General features: G+C 40.3%; 1 protein-coding gene across 11 annotated transcripts in view; it reads left to right on the forward strand.

The window, feature by feature from the left end:
* The window catches only part of Esyt2 (extended synaptotagmin 2), a 95,731-nt gene that overhangs the window by 15,582 nt on the left and 63,882 nt on the right, over nucleotides 1-16,267 (forward strand). The window lies entirely within an intron of this gene.

A 16,267-nucleotide genomic window follows, 5' to 3' on the forward strand; every position in this document is an offset into this window, starting at 1 on the left:
CAAAGGCAGGTACTACCACTTCCAGCTTATGGTTTTTTTAAGATTACATTCTTAAAGCTGGAGAGATGAGCCAGTAGATAAGAGTACTTGCAGAAGCCAAGGTTTGATTCCTGGAACCCACATGGTGGTTCACAGCCATCCTGACCTCCAGTTCCAGGGGATCCAGTGGGCTCTTTGTCTTCTTTGGGCACCAGGTATGCAGGTGGTGTACATACATACACATACAAGTGAAACATTCTTACACAGAAAATAAAAATAAATAAATCTCAAAACTTTAAAAATAATATTTTTATTAATTCTTTTAGAATTTTTATGTGATTTACTTTGACTCTTCTCCTTCTAAATCTACTCAGACAGCTCTATGTCTTGTTTTTTTGTTTTTTTTTAAACTCATCGAATTAATTTGTGCTCAAGTACCCTTCAGGGAGGGGGCTACTCTGAACACAGTTAACCTAACAGGGATTACACCCTTAAAGAAAATCGATTTCTCCTGTCCCAACAATTAGAAATTGCTAATAACTCCTTAGCTAGGGGTAGGATTTCATGCTTATCTCCCATAGCAGGCTGGGATTTTTGAGTTTCCTGTTTGCTTCCACAACTGTTATGAACTCATATGTGCATCTGTCCTATTATCTGGAAAACACTTTCCTTTTGGTCCTCCACCTCTGACAAATCTTTCTACTCCCTCTTCAGAAACGATCTCTCAGTGAGCCAGTCAGTCAGTCATATATTCTCTCTCTCTCTCTCTCTCTCTCTCTCTCTCTCTCTCTCTCTCTCACACACACACACACACACACACACACACACACACACATCCCCCATTAATTGATGTCTGCAAGACACTTCTCTGATGTGGGCTGAGAGGTTTATAATTCTGTGGATGAACACGTCTTTAGGGTTCATTTTAATACTCTGTCCACTTAGAAGAGTAACAGTAGTAGTGTCTGTGACCTGTCTAGTCACAGGTTCTTAGCCCTGCTAATGTATGGGCTGTGTGTGCCATCTTATGGATTAGGCCTGTAGATCAGTCTGAAAGTGCTTGGTTACCATTTTGGTTACTTTTCTATTGCGATGACAAAACATTCAAACACCACGGTCCACTCCCTGGCGCCCATAGGCTGGTAGCCATATAATAATACAAAATGTATTTAGTTCAAATTCAGAACTCTCCATGGTCTTTCAGTCTCAAGACTGTTTAAGAGTCTATCATCTCTTTGGAGACTCAAAGCAATCTCTTAATTATAACACCCTATAAAATCAAAAAGCAAATTACATACTTCCAATGTACAAATTATATACAATGGCACAGAATTTATATTGCTCTTCCAAAAATGGTGATGTGGGCATGGTGAGGAAATACTGGGCATGGTGAGGCAAGACATATTCCAACAGGGGTAATAAATCCTATAACTCCATGTCTGATGTCCAAGGGTTAGATAGTTTCATTCTTCCAGCTTCGCTGACTAGAATATACTTCTCTCTTTTGGGCTGGTTCTACTCCTTGTATGCAGCTCTCCCAGGTAGATATCCCTTAGCTCTGGCACCAGTATTTTGGAGTCTCCAGTGCAATCCAGACTTATAACTTTTATAGCTTCGTACAGTGTCCTCTCTGGGCCTCTATTCTCCTGGTCCACAGCTGGCCTCAGTGGCTTTCTTGAATCATGGAGTAAAACTAGAATCACATGGATGATGCTGTCAAGTTCTGAGACCTGCTTCGGATGGAACCTGTCCTCCACTTTGGATTGTGTTTGCATAAGCTATGGTTTTTTGTTGCTCTTAGGAACATGTAATTCCTTGGCCTTTTTTTCTCCCCCCAGATTGCAGACTTACCTGGGTGGGATCTGGCCCAAGGGCACACTCCCTTTATTACATTTCTCCCTATTTCTGTCAACACAAGATTTGGCTCCAATATGAAATTTCCTGGTGCTCTTTTTCTCTTCAAATGGTACATTTTTATTTCTTTTGCTCTGCTTGCTCTTTTTCATTGTACATCTGCATAAGAGTGATCATTAGTAACCATGTATATAGTCAATACTGGTCTGTCTTGAAGTTGTCTCTGTCAAAGAAACTAGTCTAAAATGTTTCAATTTAGCTTTAGACAGATTCTTAGGACAAGAGTAAAAGCCAGCCACTGTCCTTGATAAAATACCACTAGAATGGTCTTTAGCCCATTTGCTAACATTCCTCTGAAACTTCTTGAGCTGAGGCCTTCATAGCTCTCAACACTTACATTTTCTACGCTCCTACTGTGATGGTCCATCAAACCCTACTTAGAACATTCAATCAATTTCCTAGTTCAAAGTTCCAAAGTCTTTACACTTCTGAAAAAAAAAAAAAAGAAAAAGAAAAAAAAAGAGAGAAAAATGAAAGCAGTATAGTCAGGTCTGTCAGAGCAATACCCCACTCTCAGTACAAAATTCTATTTCTGTTACTTTGCTATTGTCATGACAAAACACCATGACTAAGATAACTTATAATCATTTAATATGAAGCTTATGATTTCTGGGGTAGTAGAGTCAATACATTTGGCAAAGAGCATGACAGCAGGCCGGCAGGCATGGCACTGGAGAGATAGCTGAGAGCTTATGTCTTGAGACACAGCCACCAGCCAGAGAAAGAAAACTAAATACAAATAGCATAGGTTTTTTGAAATCTCAAAGCCCACATCCAGTGACACACCTCCTCCTATAAGGCCATACCTCCCAGTCCTTCCCAATTAGTTCCACCAACTAGGAGCCAAGCATTCAAGTATATGGACCAATGGAGACCATTCTCATTCAGACCACAACAGTTATTCCCACAACATTCTTGCCACTATTGAACCTGTGGACATGCCTTGCCAAGCTAGTTGTTATAGCTCACAGAGTTCAAAGCTAGGTAAGACTGATGCTTACTTTTCTTCTCCAGTAGCAGCATAAGACCTTCCAGCACTATGAAAGCTAACTAGAAAGGATAAAGCTCCAGGATGAGTAATAAATAGCTTATTTTCTCCATGTTTTGTGATTGAAATTATATGGTATTATTTTCCTAACAGTTGAATAATGCACCGTCTAGTAAATGTACCACATTTTCACTATCTCATCAGTGTCTGTTTCTTGGTTGTTGTTACAGAGTAGCCATGAAGCTGGATGAGCAAGCAGCATTGTAGTAAGATGGAGACCTTTGAGTGTTTGCTCACGAATAGTTGTGTTGGTTTGATGAGAAATGTCCCTCATCATTGTAGGTGTTGCTACTTGGTGTTGCTCTATGGCAAAACTTAGGAGATGTAGCCTTGCTGGATGAAGTATGTTGGACTTTGAGAATATATAGCTTCACTGCCTTATTAGAGTTTTATTGCTGTGAGACACTATGATCACAGCAAGTCTTATAAAGGAAAATGTTTAATTGGGGCTGGCTTACAGTTCAGAAGTTCAGTCTCTTATCATCACGATGAGAATCATGGCAGTGTGCAGGCAGACATGGTGCTGGAAAAGGAACTGAGAGTTCTATGTCTTGATCCAAAGCTAGCAGGGACAAAACTGGATTGAGTTTCCAAGATCTCAAAGCCTACCCCTTATTGTCATACCTCTTCCGATAAAGTCACACCTACTACTCCAACAAGTCCATACCTGCTAATAGTGCCATTCCCTATAGGCCAAGTATTCAAACACATGATTGTGTGGGGCCATTCCTGTTCAAACCACCACAGTCACCGATGTCCACTCTCTTCTTTGTGTCTGCATTTGAAGATGTAAGCTCGCTCTCAGATTCCTGCTCTTCCTTGATTCCTGCCACTTGCTTCTATGCCTCTTTTCAGTGATGAACTCTTACCCTCTGGAACTATAATCTCAAGCAAACTTCCACCTTTTATAAACTTCTTCTGGTCATGGTGTTTTATCATAGCGACAAAAAAGTAACTACTACAGTAGTTTAGTAGGATCATGTGACAGATCTCTTTCTAGCTTTTCAAGAAACCTTTCACACCGACCTGCAGATTGTTTGAACTAGTTTGCACTGATACTAACAAGGAATGAGTGTTTCCTTTTCCAACTATTTATTTATTTATTTATTTATTTATTTAATCTTAGCCATTCAGATCCGGATAAGATGAAATCTTAAAGTAATTTTAATTTACATTTCCCCAATGGCTGATGTCCTAGCTAGTTTCATGTCAACTTGACACAAGCTAGTCATCAGACAAGAGGGAACCCAATTGAAAAATTGCCTCTATGAGATAGGGTTATAGGTGGGCCTGTAGGACATTTTCTTAATTAGCGATTAACTGGGGAGAGTTCAGTCCACTGTAGGTGATGCCATCCTGAGCTGGTTGTCCTGAGAGCTATAAGAAAGTAGTCTGAGCAAGACGCCAGTAAGCGCACTGCACCACGGCTGCCGCATCAGCTCCTGCTTTCAGACTCCTGTCCTATGTGAGCTGCTGTGAAGCTTCTTGGGTGATGACAGTGATGTGGAGTTATAAGCTGATAAGCCCCTCCCCCTCCCTCCCCAAGCTGCTTTCTGTCATGGTGCTCCATCACAGTAGAAACCCTGACCAGGAGAGAAGTTGAATGTTGGAGAAAATGTTTTTCATTCGATTTTCATATTTTTCAAACTCCGTTTAGTTCCTTTCTCCAACATTTAGACATTTTTTCATGTTTAGTTTTTTTAGTTCTTCATGTAGAAACTAACCTCTGTCTAGTATAAAGTTGTCCTCCCACCCCCACCCCCCAACACACACTCGGTGAACTGCCTCTTCCCTGGAGTGAGACTGTTCTTCGTTATAGAGACGCTTTTTCCTTCAGGTGGTCCTATTGATCAGTTGTGAATGCGCAGAGGTCCTGTTCAGAAAGTTTTTCTTGTGTCTATAATTTCAAGTGTATTCCCTCTTTTCTTCTCTACCCAGTTCAGGGTTTCAGGTTTTATATTGATTCCTGAGGTTTATGCAAGGTCAGGGTTGAGGATCTGGTTTTATTCTCCAGCATGTAGCTATCAGTTTAACCAGCACCATGTGTTGAAGATAACTTCTTAACCTCTTTTATCCAATGTGGATTTGTTTGTTTGTTTTGCTTTATTTTTGCCTCTTTGTAAAATAATTAGGGGACTCATATCCAGGTTCTTAATTCTGTTCTATTGATTAATGCATCTATGTTTATGCCAGTAACATGCTATTTTTATTGCTATACATCTGAAGGATTAACTTAAAAGTCAAGGATGGTAACACCTCCAGCAGTTCTTTTATTACTCATGGTTGTTTTGTCTATCCTGGGTTATTTTTGCTTCCAGATGAAATTTAAGATTATTTTCAATATCTGTGAAAATCGTCCTGGGATTTTGATGAGGACCGGAACTAAATGTGTAGATTGATTGCTTTTGGTGTTGATTTCCATGGTATCTGTTGTTATTTCCCCCTTTTCATCTCTAATTTTGTTAATTTGGATCTTCTTTCTCCACCTTTTAATTTGGATAAGATTTGTCAATTTTATTGATTTTTTTTTCTCAAATCAACTCTGTTCATTAATGTTTATATTTTTGTTTTTGTTTTCTTGTTTTATTTTACTCTTGAGTTGGGTTATTTCCCACTATCTACTCCTTTTGGGTGTGATTTCTTCTGTTTTTCTAGAGCAGGTGTGCAGCAAGTTGCAAGTATGAGCTCTCCTCAGGGTGGGGTTTTTTTTTTTTTAATGTTGGCAGTTAGTTCTATGAACTTGCCTCTTAGAACTACTTTCATTGTGTCCCATAAGTTTGGGTTTGTTGTGTATTAATTTTCACTCAATTCTAAAAACTCTTAATTTCTCTCTTGATCCATTTTTCATTTAGTAGGAAGTTGTTCAGTTTCCATATTTTTATAAGGTTTCTCTTGTTTCCGTTGTTGATGCCTGGCTTTAATCTGCGGTGGTCAGATAGGATGCAGGGTGTTATTTTGATTTTCTTGTGTCTATTGAGACTCACCATGTGTCTGAGTATCCAGTCAGCTTTGGAGAATGTTCCATGAGGTTCAGTGAAGAAATGTTCTGTAAATATCTGTTAGATTCATTTAGTTTATGACATCTGTCCCTTATTTCTCTCTCTCTCTCTCTCTCTCTCTCTCTCTCTCTCTCTCTCTCTCTCTCTCTGTGTGTGTGTGTGTGTGTGTGTGTGTGTGTGTGTAGGCTTGTTGCCCAGGCAGAAATTAAGACTGAGACCCAGTGGCTCAGGACCAGCATTAAGCTGGGGTTGGGGGGTTCAGGGGAGGTGTTAAAGCTTCTTCCCCCTGGCCTGTCTTTGTGTTCTACTGAGGCTTAGCAGACTTCATTAAGGCCCCTCTCCTTCAGAGCATAGCAAGCGGACTACGAATCCCTGCCCTTGTTTCTTTTGGCTGGAGAAAGGATGCAGGGGTTGCGTTCTGGAGTTCAGACCTCCAGTTCCAGAAATAGGGTTAGGCTGGAGCCTCCATGCACAGGGAAAAAAACTTGACTTCATCGGTTCCTCAGAGCCAATAGATTGGATTTTTTTATTCCATTATTTCTTTGTTTTGTTTTTGTCTTCATGATCTGTCCTATTCGTGAGAGTAAAGTATAGTAGAGTATTAAAGTCTCCCATTATCAGTGTGTGAGGGTCAATATATGATTTAAGCTATAGTATTTTTGTTGTTTTGTTTTGTTTTTTAATAAACTTGTATGCCTTTGTGTTTGGGACATAGATATTACAAAATGCAATGTCCTTTTGGTGGATTTTTCTTTTGATGAGTGTGTGGTGTTCTTGCCTATCCTGACTAGTTTTGGTTTGAAATCTATTTTGTCAGAAATTAGAATAGGTGTACCTGCCTGTTTCTTTATTCCATTTGCTTGGAATATGTCTTCCCACTTTTTAGCCAAAGGGTGGTGACTTTCTTTGAAGGGCACTTCTTGGAAGCAACAAAGGGATGGGTTCTGTTTTTTTTCTTCTAGTCAGTTATTCTATATTCCTTCATTGGGAAATTGAGACCATTAATATTAATAGTTTTTATTGAACAGTGTATATTAATTCCTGTCATTTTGTTATAATGATGATGTTTTCTTGTTTTTCTTAACTGATCTAGAATTGTTTATTCTCATTCTTTCTTGGGTGTGTTTTTTCTTCAAACTAGAGTTTTTCTTCTGTTTTTATTATGGAGAGTGTTTCTTTGTTCTTCAATCCCAACTGACAGTTTTGCTGAATTTAATACTCTGAGTTGCTTCTGTAATCTTTCAGAATTTGTAGAACACTGTTCTAGACCCTTCTGGCTTTTCTAGTCTCTATCGAAAAGTTGGGTGCCATTAAGGGTGCTATTCAATGGGCCTGCCTTTTATATATAACATGGATGTTCTCTCTTGCAGCTTTCAATGTCCTTTCTTTGTTCTATGATTATTATATAATGTAGGGAGGTTCTTTTCTGCTCCTGTCTATTTGATGTTCTATATGCAACTTAATAATATAGGCATCTCTGTCCTTATATATTTTGGAAATCTATGATTTTGTTAAACTTTAAACCTTTAAACTAGGTTTATTCTTCTAATCCTATGCTGTAGGTTTGATCTTTCAAGAGTAAGCGAAAAGATTGTAAAAGCCAGAGGTGATGAAGACTCCAAGAAAACAGTGTCTCCCAGTCCCCGCCGGACTGATGCGCATATGAACTCACAGACCTGACTGGGAGGCTCCATGCTGCTGCAGGGGAAGCTCTGCTTTCTCTGTGTCTCAATTCACAGTTTGCAGCTGCCAGAGGTCACTGAGTCAGCAGCAAATTCTTAGTCCCCATTCCATCACAGAATCTGTTTTGAGCTTTCTCAGAACAAAACCTTGCAAAAGCTCTAATTTGCTCTTTGGGGAACTAGAAGAATCTTATCTTTGGAGCTTAAGAATTTATTGAGTTCCTCATTAGTAAGGTAGCTAGCTTTCTTTCTTGTGCCCAGCTGTCCCAGACTTAAGTTCCTGTCTCCTTGTCTTTGAGATACCTCTTTCCCCACCCCCTTTTATCCTGTCATTTTCAGCCTCATTTAGCTGGATTTCTCAGCCTTTTAACCATACTTCTAGGAGAATAGCCACAGAATACTGACTCTTCATTGCTAACAGATCCTTCTCTGCAGTTAGCACTTAGGTCCTTCCTGTTTAGAAAACTCCTAACAGTGTTTTTAGGTAGAGGGGTCTGTGTATGTGAGTGAGTGAGAGAGTGTGTGAGTGAGTGAGAGAGAGAGAGAGAGAGAGAGAGAGAGAGAGAGTGTGTGTGTGTGTGTGTGTGTGTGTGTGAGAGAGAGAGAGAGAGAGAGAGAGAACGCGAGCGAGAGCGCTGAGCTGTCCACATGCATGTTTCATCTTTATTGTCTCACTGCACACTCTGTTGTGACATAGCCAACATGGAAGATAATTTGGGGTTCCTAGTGGTGAGGTTCTCTTCCTCAGTCATCAGTAAGACTCACTTAGGTACCAAATGGATAATTAAATGTCTGATTAGTGCTGAATTAGACTAATAATTTATTTCTTGTTCTCTAGTAATACTTGATTCTATCAAGTTTTAGGAGGTACCTGATTAAAATTAATAAACAGTGGTAAGATGAAAAGACTTTAGAGATGGATTATGGTAGGAACCACACAATAGTAGTGAATGAATAAAGTTTGTTTTGATCCTAGGTTTTGGCACCAGATGAATGAAAAAGACAAAAGGAGATAAAAAGAAATAAAAAAGGAAAGGATGTGACTAGTCTGAGGTATGGTAGAGGAGAACATTTATTGTAGGTAAAAAGGAGACTATAGGTAGAGGCAGGGGCCTCTGGAAGAATCCCAAATGAACATGAGCAGACTGAACCAGGCCGTGTGAAGAAGGGGGAGAGATGAAGGGGAGAGCCAGACCAAGAGGCCAGGAATGTAAAGGGTGGATGCAAAGACAGGTAACGAGATGGTTAGATTATATAGGGGAGGGCAGCCCAATTACTGGGCTGGAGAAGTTTATGCCAGCCATACCTCTAATAGGTAGGGTCTTAGGGATGCAGGGAGAACCTGGCTACCACGCCCACTTTGATATGTTAAATAGGCCATTTGTCTCAGGGACTATACATGGACTGACCCAGGGCTCCAACTGCATATGTAGCAGACAATAGCCTTGTTGGGGCATCAGGGAGGGAAAGCCCTTGGTCCTGCCAAGGTTGGACCCCCGGTGCAGGGGAATATGGGGGGGGTGCAATAAGGGGAATGTATAGGGAGAATACCCTTACGGGGGAGGGGGAGGAGAGGGAATGGGGGCTTATGGACAGGAAACCGGGAAGGAGAATAACCTTTGAAATGTAAGTAAAGAAATATATTTAATAAAAAACTTTTAAAAGTTAATAAATAAGATGTGTTTGATGTCAGTTATTCAGTTAAAATGGCTAAAATGATCATTTATGATATACATGTTTTGCCACAGTTTTTTTTAAAAGATTATTCTGAAACCAAAAAATGATGTTGTGGTGGTTTGAATGAGAAGGGTCCTCATATATTTGAGTGTTTAATCACTAGTTAGTGGAACTGATGGGAAGGATTAGTTGGTGTATTAGGATTCTCTAGAAGAATAAAACTTACAGAATGAATGTATATAGATGTAGGAAGGAGATTTATTAGAGTGACTTACAGGATGTGCTTCAGATAGCACAACAATGTCCGTTACTAATGGAAAGTCCAAGAATCCAGAAGTTGTTCAATCTGTGAGGCTGAGTGTTTCAGTTGGTTTTCAGCATACACAGGAATCTCAAAGAAGTAAACTCTAATGCCTGTGAAGGAATGGACGTGCCAGGGAGAGAGCGGAAAACAAAGAACCACACAAAATGAACCATAATGCAGAAAGTACCCAAGAATGTAACAGGCAGAGACCAAAAACCCAAAAGTTAGAGAATTAAGGATACTGACTGTAGTAATCCTCTCAGCTGTGGTAGAAGTGTGTCAACAACTGTGCTGGTTTCATGACTTTTCCCCATTTCCATTGGATATGGCTGTGCCAGAGAAGACTACTGACTGACAGGGCAGACCTCAGGACATTGTGCTTCATAGGTCAGTCTCAGAAGGACCAAGTGTGCGGCTCTAAATACATGTAGTTCTTATTGTATTGATGAGATTGTAGAAATAAAGAACAGGTTAATGTTTACCAGCAATGGCAGGGGACAGTGAAAGGGGTGCCTGTGTAAAGGAGCATCCAGGGGACCATTTATGGAATTTTGAAAGTTCTGTGCCTTGATTCTGGTGGTAATTACACTTGATGAAATAGGTAAGAGGGCTAATATTGCATCATCTTCCTTTCTTGTAGTAACAGTCATTGGGGAAATGCTTTTGTAACCTCTATAATTATTTTAAAAACAAAAAACTTTAGGGGTGATTTTGAGCTCGTAAAGCACAGCGTTTCTGATGTGTAGATTTTTTTTTCACCCAACAACTAATTCTCTGTAGGTAGTAGCTGGGTTTCCTATAATTCAGTTCTACAGTGGTCTTACTCAGAATTAGTGGCAGACCTCACAGCTTCAAGGCCCTATTCCATGGGATTAACCAGCTTCAGATACCAGCCTACTCATGTTACTTCCCAGATGGCTCTTATGTTCAGGGTTCTTAAAAACAAAACCAAACAAACAAACAAAACCAAACAAATCTCTCTCCCTGTCTGATAATTTTCTAAAATGACTCATAGAACTTAGAAAAGTATATTTTATTTACTTTTATTGGTTTCTCACAGAGGATATGTTACAGAACAACCAGGCAGAAGAGATACATTTGAGACAGATATTGAGATGTGACATGGAGTCTCTTTGTTCTCGTCAGTCACACCACTCTTCCAGCATCCCTGTGTGTTTACCAACCAGAAGCTTTCTGGACCCAGAAATGTCTTTTCCCATCTGGCACTGGTATATAGGCAGGACTGACTTCATCACTGGCCTTTGGGTATTATTTTGACCCCAAGTCTCTAGTTCCAGAGGTTAGGAGTGGAGCTGGAAGCCCCAGCTTTCAGGGTCTGTTTGGTCAGTCTAGCGCCCAACATTCCTACAGCTATTTGAAAACCTACCAAAAGTCACCTGTCCTAGTTACTTTTCTATTGCCACTTCAAAACACTGTGATCAAGACAGCTTATAAAAGGAAGCATTTAACTGGGGGCTTGCTTACACTTTCAGAGGATTAGTCCATGAAAGAGCTGGCAAGGGAGCATGGCAGCCAGCAGGCACGGAGCTGGAACAGAGGCTGAGAACTCACATCCGATCCACAGCCACGAAAGAGGACAGTTAACTGAAAACGGGTGGGCTTTTGAAATCTCACAGATGAGGCCTCTTCCAGGAAAGCCACACCTCTTAGTCCTTCCCAAACAGTTCCACCACCTGGTTCCATCACTTCTGGTGACCAGGTATTTAAATATTTGAGCCTATGGGGGAGATTCTCATTTAAATTACCATACCATTAAATTAATTCTCAATTAAATTAAATCACCTAATTAGAACAGAAGATGCTTCTGTTTATGAAATATCACCCAGAACATTCCATGGGATTTAGGAGCTGTCAGGGACTAGCAACAAAAGCTGAATGTCTATTTTTCAATTCTATTGCAATGCTCTTATTATCTAATTCTGGTTTTTATATGCAATTATGCATGCATAATGCATAGATTACCAAATTTTCAGTAAAAATTGAAGCAAACTAAGAAATGGATCAAGAGATATACAAACTTTTATCATTTTTTTTCTGAAACTGAAGTTTGGTCATCACTTAGTATTCCTTTTGTTTTTGTTGTTAGTCTTTGGTTTTGAGATAGGATCTTTCTATATATCCTGACTGTCGTGGAACTCACTATGTTGACCAGGCTGGCCTTGAACTCTTAGAGATCCTCTTGCCTCTGCATCCTGAGTGCTGGGATTAAAAGTGTATGTTTCCACACCCACCTATTTTGTAAGATCTATTTTTATTCATGCACATATGTGTATATCTGTGAATCTGTACATCACAATGTGTGCGGTGTCTGTGGAGTCAGAAGGGGTCCTCAGTTCCCAGGAACTGGAGTTACAGTACTGAGGCACTCTGTGTGAGTGCTGGCCGTCAAACCCAAGTTCTTTAGAAGATGAGCTAGTGCTGTTAACCACTCAGCTATAAGACTCTAGCTCTGGTTGAACTTAACCTTGATGTGACTTCTGATTGGGACACTTATGCTTTTTTTGTTTCTTATCTTAATTCTAAAGGATCTGAATCCCATTTTCATAATCATACATATATATTTAATGCTACAATTGCATATCAATCTTGTTCATTCTAGTCAAAACACAAGTGTGTTCAATTGCTTGGCAGTATTGGATTTGGATTTTTAAAAACCAACCAGATTGTCTGTATTAAAGATAGACTTCCTCTTTTTGGACTCATTTTAACATGTGATATTGATGAAGCTGATGCCAAAAATCCCAGTTTTAATCAGATTATCAAATAACTGTAACTTTCTGTTAGTAGTAACAAAAGGATGTTTAAAGATTTTGAAAATTTTATTAAAATATGCTTTAACTTTAAAAAAAAAGTCATTTAATGAGGTGTTAATAGCCCTAGCTATAAGCTATAAGCTGTCACTGTGTTGATTCTGCCATTGACTATCATCAGTCCTGACTTAGATTTTGCTGTCATGCCATACCTATGATGTACTGGCTGGTTGTGTTTGTCGACTTGACCCAAGCTGAAGTTATCACAGATAAAGGAGCCTCAGTTGAGGATGTGCCTCCATAAGACCCAGCTGTAAGGCATTTTCTCAACTAGTGGTCAAGGGGAGAGAACCCAGTCCATTGTGGGTGGTGCTGGTGGTCCTGGGTTCTATAAGAAAGCAGGGTGAGCAAGCCAGTAAGTAATATCCCTCCATGGCCTCTGCATCAGCTCCTGCTTCCTGACCTGCTTGAGTTCCAGTCCTGATTCTTTTGGTGATGAACAGCAATATAGAAGTGTAAGCTGAATAAACTCTTCCCTCCTCAACTTGCTTCTTGGTCATGATGTTTGTGCAGGAATAGAAACCCTAAGACATATGATGAAACATAAAATGGCTTAAAATCAAGCAGTTATATGAATTCTGTATGCCTGTTGTACATATGAAATTCAGTATGCTATCTATTACTGAAATAGAAGAGGTTTTTAACCAAGCATGTTGGCACAAACTTATAATCCAGCACTTAGAGACTAAAGCAATTTGATCACAAGTTCGAGACAGCCTGAACTTTATAGTTAGAGCCTTTCCCCTGAATATAATTGGCTTTCAGATAGTTTATACTTCTTGTAATAGACATTATACTAGAGTCACCTAGTTTAAAAATATATTCTACTCTGTTTCCTTAAAGTAGTTATCTGTCATTCAATAATAAGGAGACAGTGAATTATCAAATATAAAAGGCAAATGGCTTTGGACACACTGATCAGACACGTCCTCTCTGTTACTTCCTGTTCCTCCTTCAACTATCAGGAGTCAGAGCTACACCTCCCTCCCAAGCTCATCCTGCTGGCTTTCTTTCTTTCTTTCTTTCTTTTTTTTTTATTAACTTGAGTATTTCTTATATACATTTCGAGTGTTATTCCCTTTCCCGGTTTCCGGGCAAACATCCCCCTAATCCCTCCCCCTCCCCTTCTTTATGGGTGTTCCCCTCCCCATCCTCCCCCCATTGCCGCCCTCCCCCCAACAATCTAGTTCACTGGGGGTTCAGTCTTCCTGCTGGCTTTCTTAAGCAGCCATTCCTTGATTCAGACCTTTGCAGTTTGCAGTAACATAGGAAAGTTAAAATTTTACCTTAACTCTGTTAGCCCCACTTTGTGAGGAGACTATACTAGAATGATTGTGATCACCTATTGTCTCAGGTAAGGACTTGAGAGATGTTAATGCTGTGAAACATGCCTTAATGCTGTGAAACATGCCTTACTGAAATTTCTCCTTGGTAACCAAGCACCTAGGAAAGAATTTTAAATGTTCTGGTTTGGAAGCAGCCTGAGAAGTATATTTAGTATGTCAGATTACATGCTTATAGTGACCAAAGCTACATTACCATGGCACAAACCACTGACAAAATTATAACCTTGTGGATTAAAGAAAAATTTATTTATTTTATGTGTATGGGTAATTTGTCTGCTTGTGTGTTTGCTATTTTTCTCCAGGCCCTTGATCTCTGTTCCTTTTCCTGTCTGGTGCAGCCCATAGGACATAAAGAGATGCACTTGACTTTTTGTATCTTTCGTACCTGGAAAGCACAGGGAAGAGCGTTGCAGATGTTGGGTTGCTTGCATGCCAGCTAGGAAGGCAAAGGAAGGAAGATTAGCTATGCCACCATGGGCAGCTTGACCTCACCTTATTTAATAGTTCCAGCAATAGTTCTTGAGCAACCTTGGCCTCCCCATTGCTGGAATTACTGGTGCGAGACCCCAAACTCCACTCTGCTAGGCAGCTTTGTTGTGTAGATAAATATTTTGAGCATTTTTAACTTTCTTTAAGCACTCCCTCTATTTGCATAGATTTTAAGACTGGTTTATATGCAGACAAAAATCATTAACTATTTAAAATATTAAAAATATCTCTAGCTAGCATCTTCTCAAACTAAACTCTCTGTGTGCAGACCCTCTGTTGTAATAAGCTGAAGTATACAGTGTGCGTCTAAGTGCAAGTGTTTCCATGAAGGATTCATGGAGAGCAGCTGAGACTTGGCTGTGAGTTTTTGCTGCACCACTTTATGCTCCCTGCCATAGGCTGGGCACTCCTAAAACTTCCCTTGCCACCCAGACCCAATCGGGAAAGTGACCCTGAAAACTCACATGGCTGGTTGACTTTATCTCCTGTTTCTACTGTGTCCCCCTTTTCTTCTTCCAGTCCTGGCCATTCTCTGCCTCCTACCCATTCAACTCTAAGTGCTTTGCCCCATGCCCAGCCATTAGACCCTGGCATCTTTATTGATAGATTAAGAACCAGTTGGGGACAAGGAACTTCAGTTTCTGGACACAAGGATTGAAAGCATTAGCACCAATCTCCAACCCTTGGCACTCTGAGAGGCCAGGAGAGGCCACTGGTGAAGATGCAGCTTCAGTGGCAGTTGATACGCAGGAGTGAAGTGGTCATGTAGAGAAGTTGAGGCATGGCACCATGGTGATAGCCTATGAGAGGTTATTGGTGAAAGTGCAGTCCACTTGTATCAGAAGACCCCAGCAGTTTTGGAAATGCCAGTTTCATAGGACAACTCCATAGCAGCAGCAATGGAGCAGCAGCCGGAACATAGAAGACAAGCTGCATATGCTACAGAGGGCAGAGCTGGAGAAGTGACCTAAGCCCTTTGCAGGAGCCCAGAAGATTGTGGATTCCAGACATTGACCTCTCAGTTATTTATACTGTTGCTTAGTTTCACTTGGTTCAGATTGTGATTATACCCTCGCTCTTCCCCCTCGAAGAAGGTATTTAATCTAATTTTGATTTCTTATAGGAGCCCACAACTGAAAAGCCTTGAATTTTTAAGAGATTTTGAATTTTTAGAGAGATTGGATATTTTAAAGAGTCTGAAAATTTAATTTGTAAAGACTGCGATCAGTGAGGGAGGGCCCCATCCATTGTGGCTGGTGTCATCTCTGGGCTGTGGCACTGGGATCTATAAAAAGCAGGCTGTTTCATTGTAACAATAAAACCTAGACTAAGTTACTCATCTACTAACCTATTTTCAAGACTATGCTAGGAGGGCAGGGAAACAAAACTACTTGCTTAAATCTCTCTGTTTACATACTTTAGTGGGATCTTCCATATGCTATAGGATGGTTATTGCATTAAAATGGTGTCTTAGTTAGGGTTGCTATTGCTATGATGAAAGACCATGACCAAAAGCTACATGGGAAGAAAGGGTTTACTTTGCTTATGCTTCCACATCACAGTTCATCATCTGAGAAAGTCAGAGCAGGAACTTAAATAGGACGAGACTCTGAAGGCAGAAGCTAGTGTAGAGACTGTGGAGGGGCACTCTTACTGGTTTGCTCATCATGGTCTGTTCAGCCTGCTTTCTTATAGAACCAGGGCCACCAGCCCAGGAATGGCACCACTCACAGTGGGCTGCATCCTTCCTCATCAATCACTAATTAAGAAAATGTCTTACATGCCTGCCTCTAACCCTGTCTTGTGGAGGCAGTTTCTTAAGTGTGTGTGTGTGTGTGTGTGTGTGTGTGTGTGTGTGTGTGTGTGTGTGTCTCCTCTCAGGTAACCCTAGCTTGTGTCAGTCAAGTTGGCCTAAAACTAGTTGGCACAGATGGTGTGTGAACTTGTCACCCAGCTGTGTGCTATGGCTGGAGATACAGCAGTCGAGGTGTGAACTGA

Source organism: Rattus norvegicus, chromosome 6 (genome assembly GCF_036323735.1).
Source record: "Rattus norvegicus strain BN/NHsdMcwi chromosome 6, GRCr8, whole genome shotgun sequence".
Lineage (NCBI taxonomy): Eukaryota > Metazoa > Chordata > Mammalia > Rodentia > Muridae > Rattus > Rattus norvegicus.